This window comes from Ooceraea biroi, chromosome 14 (assembly GCF_003672135.1).
Source record: "Ooceraea biroi isolate clonal line C1 chromosome 14, Obir_v5.4, whole genome shotgun sequence".
Taxonomy (NCBI): Eukaryota; Metazoa; Arthropoda; class Insecta; order Hymenoptera; family Formicidae; genus Ooceraea; species Ooceraea biroi.
Window position 1 is genome coordinate 5204659 of NC_039519.1, and position 4736 is coordinate 5209394.

The window sequence follows — 4736 nt, forward strand, 5'->3', positions numbered from 1 at the left end:
TGCATCAAAGTTTTATAATGATCCGCTGTATAGTTTCTCCAAAAAAAATTCGTAAAATTATACCTTATTTTCAACGTTCTAAAGCAGGCTCCCCCCTTAATACCGAGATCGCGCGAAATAGCTATCATCTTTTCGCAAAAATCGGTTTTTTGCGAGACACTCTCCGATACCTCGAGCGGACTTGGCGTGGAGCAGGGATGTTCCGATCGTCGGCAGTATTAGTCAAGATGTGGGATTAAGGGGGGAGCCTGCTTTAGAACGCTGAAAATAAGGTATATTTTACGAATTGTTTTTGGAGAAACTATACAGCGGATCATTATAAAACTTTGATGCATTTATTAGTACATGTTTAAAGATAAAAAAATTATTTTTTTATTTGAATGTATCGCTTGTAGAGGTCGTCCTGGAGAAATCTTAGTGCAGCCGGCATTGTAAATTGGTGAGCATTCTCCTGCCTCCAAATTTCATCCAAACTGAAAAATTGAAATATTGTCTTGTTATTTATGAATTCCCATCGTCGATGAACCAAAGAGAGAAGAAAAAAGTTGAAAAGTGCCAAAATGGTGGAGCTTAGAACACAAAAGTACGATTTTTAGGCAAAGGTTTTGAACTTTTTCATGCAAAAATAATTGTTTAACTTAATGTTTTTATGACTATTAAAGGTTCATCGACGATGGGAATTCATAAATAACGAGAAAATATTTCAATTTTTCAGTTTGGATGAAATTTGCAGGCAGGAGAATGCTCACCAATGCACTAAGATGCCTCCAGGACGACCTCTACAGGCGATATATTCAAATAAAAAAATAATTTTTTTATCTTTAAACATGTACTAATAAATGCATCAAAGTTTTATAATGATCCGCTGTATAGTTTCTCCAAAAAAATTCGTAAAATTATACCTTATTTTCAACGTTCTAAAGCAGGCTCCCCCTTAATGGCGCACTGACGTAACGTTAAAATGATCCTCGCGGCGTTTAAACAATGCAGCAGTGCAGCGTGCACGTGATGCCGTCGTAATGCATTACGAGTGTCACCGGGCGTTGTAATAGCTGCAATTTTGATGCATGTAAATTTCGAGTGACATCCTATTTAACACTCGACGACTCGAATCTTGAGTTTTCTAGTAACTTTGCTGTATATGTAATAAATATGCGCATAAATCGCAAGACGCGGCCGCACGCGTGTACACACGCGATCGATTATTCGTCACTAATGCATCCCGGAATTGTTTATCGCGCGTTAAAGTTGCTCCCGACGTTGCGAGCGAACGCTATCGCGAGGTAGCTCCACGTTTCGTCAGCTGGATTATACATAAAAAGATTATATTAACTCGGATTATTTAGAATGCAGGGCGTATTATTTTTAAGGAATAAATCACCCGTTATAGGGGACTATAAATTCCCATCGATGACGTCAGGCTATTACGTTGGACCTGGGGTACGCGACAAGAAAAAGATAATATAATTTCTACGTGCCTCACCTTCAGCGTTCGATTATCGATTCATGTCACTTTAGTTCGTTCTCGTTGTTCGGTGTCGACGCGACTGCTCGTGCATTATGTTAAAAATTATACGATTATATTGATTTCCGTGTTACTGTTCTGCATCATATTCTACGTCTCTCGAAATTCACCTTATCGTTATTTACGGTCGAAATGTGCGATGCGGTGCGTAACGGAAATACGTGGGCTTGCACAATGCGTCAATTATCATGCTACTGTTCGAGTTAATTTTTTATCGTGTACACAGATTTTTACGTGGAAAAATTCCTTGCTTTTGATCGTATTGCCGGGCGATTGGAAAAACATTAAACACGATCCTCCGCGTGATATTTTTTATTTGCTTTCGTCATACAGGATGATGTACATGTAATTGAAGAGGTATGTTTTTTGTGATTAGAGAGAATGAATCCGAACTTTCGGCCTGCGTGCTATCTGTACTCAAACATCAGGCCAATTATATGGGAGACTCGCGTTGTATAAAAGTCGAGATCGACGAATACGCTCGTCCCTTTTTAACGGAATACAAAACCGTTGTATTTACATCCGCGCAATTAAGAGAATATAATTGCTAATCAACAATGTGTAGCGCACGCGAGATACGTTTTGGAATTGCGCGCCGATTTATTTCATAATGGTAAAAAGGTATTACGTTTCGCGATATGGGCAAATTAAATTTTCAGCGAAAGTTTGTTAAACCGATAAACCGGTCAAACTGATCTCAACGATAAACATAATTTCTCTCCGCGCGTATGTGCGCCCGTGCGTACGCGCGTGCTGGTTCCTGATTATTAGTTGACGATTATTAGCCGGGACGCATTCAAACGCATTTCGATGCGCTGTTTTGCCCGCGAGCTTACATCATACATCAAACGCGCGCACGCTGAACGTGAAACGCTAATTGCGTGACGCAAAGAAAAGGCACGCAAGCAAGTCTTTCATTTAACTTGAAGTCAAGTTTGAAAGGGATACCGTAATAATTTTCATTTTAGACGAGACCGCACACGCGTCCTTCCCCCGAAAAAGGAAGAGCGACGCCGGCGAACGTAAAAACGTAGCTTAATTACGCAACTACGAGCGAATTAGTTGCCAGTCAGAGGCGGATCGGCACGAACATCGCGGACTGCCGGTAATGGGAAAACATTCTGAAAACTTTCTGTTTTCCCAGTGCGTATTAATTTTCATATCCGCGTCTCGTTGCCATAGCTACGGTCATAGCCAGCACAGGAGTAATAAGTTTTGGAATAATTTTACGCACAGTCGATCGTATGAATTCGCTCTCCATTCTCCACCCGTTTTCTCTCTCGGTTTTTCTTCAACTCGGCCTTTCCATCGCGGTCTCACATACACGTGTCACACTCCGTTTAACTTTTGTGTTTCATGTTACTTCTTCTTCTTTTCCTCTTCTTCTTTCTCGTATTCTCTCTCCTGCGGCACGCACGCGGACTCGTAATGCAATCGATAATCGCGTTCCAAGGCGGATAATAATCGTGTAGTTTAAGGGGGGAGCCTGCTTTAGAACGCTGAAAATAAGGTATAATTTTACGAATTTTTTTGGAGAAACTATACAGCGGATCATTATAAAACTTTGATGCATTTATTAGTACATGTTTAAAGATAAAAAAATTATTTTTTGATTTGAATATATCGCCTGTAGAGGTCGTCCTGGAGGCATCTTCGTGCAGCCGGCATTGCAAATTGGTGAGCATTCTCCCGCCTCCAAATTTCATCCAAACTGAAAAATTGAAATATTTTCTTGTTATTTATGAATTCCCATCGTCGATGAACCTTTAATATTCATAAAAACATTAAGTTAAACAATTATTTTTGCATGAAAAAGTTCAAAAACTTTGCCTAAAAATCGTACTTTTGTGTTCTAAGCTCCACCATTTTGGCACTTTTCAACTTTTTTCTTCTCTTTGGTTCATCGACGATGGGAACTCATAAATAACGAGAACACATTTCAATTTTTCAGGTTAGACGAAATTCGGAGGCAGGAGAATGCTCACCGATTTGCAATGCCGGCGACGCGGCTGCACTAAGATTTCTCCAGGACGACCTCTACAGGCGATATAATTTCGATTGGCCTTCCTGAGCGTGGTGCATCTTTCACTTAAAATCTCAGATCGAAATTTAGTAAACAATTTTGACACTGCCGCAGTTTTAAAGCATCTTCGCCAATACATCAGATAATTTTTATGAGCTTGCACAGCGTTTTTTCCCTTTTCGGAAGTAATAAAACAAAATATGAGGAAAATGTTCTTTTTGATTTTCCATTTGAAATCGACGGCAAAAAACAATTGGTAACGAAATCGTGTACTTTCTTTTTGTAAAACAGCTTGAACTGTGAGTTGTTAACCTACATAAGAATTTGCGGTTTAGAATGAAGTTAGTTACTTTCAAGACAGTATGTCCATCTATTGGAAAAAAACGCAATTACTTTTTGGCCACCAAATAAACCATATATATATTGGGTTGGCCAAAAAGTAATTGCGTTTTTTTAAATGTAAATAAAAGGCGAATTTTTCATGGGAAACAAAAACTTTATTAAACAATGTATTGTCCATTTTGTTTGATTATCTTTTGCCATTTTTCAGGCAACTTCATGATTCCGCGCTCAAAAAAGTTCTCATCTTTTTCAGCAAAAAGCAATTCCAACAACGATTTGATATCCTCATCAGCAGTAAAGGTTTTACCATTCAAGGCGTTTTGCAAAGAACGAAACGAATGGTAATCTGATGGTGCCGGGTCTGGCGAATATGGTGGATGTGGTAACATCATGGTAACACATCCCATCCAAGCTGCAACAATTTTCACGAGTGACCAAACTTGTACGTGGTCTAGCGTTATCATGGTGAAACACAACACCTTTGCGATTCACCAATTCTCGACGTTTCTGTTTGATGGCAATCCAGTTGACGACAGTATACGTCTGAATTAATGGTTTGATTCCTTGCAAGCAGCTCAAAATACACGATACCTTTACAGTCCCACCAGACTGACAGCATAATCTTTCTTTGGTGAATATCTGCTTTTCAAGTGCTTTCAGCAGGTTCATCACGCTTGCTCCACGATCTTTTTCGTTTGACGTTGTTGTAGACGATCGATTTTTCGTCGCCTGTTATCATACGTCTCAAAAATGGATCATTTTCCTCACGTTTCAAAAGAGAAGCGCACATGTCAATACGCTTAGTGAGATGAATTTCTTTGAGCTCATGTCGTACCCAAATATCGA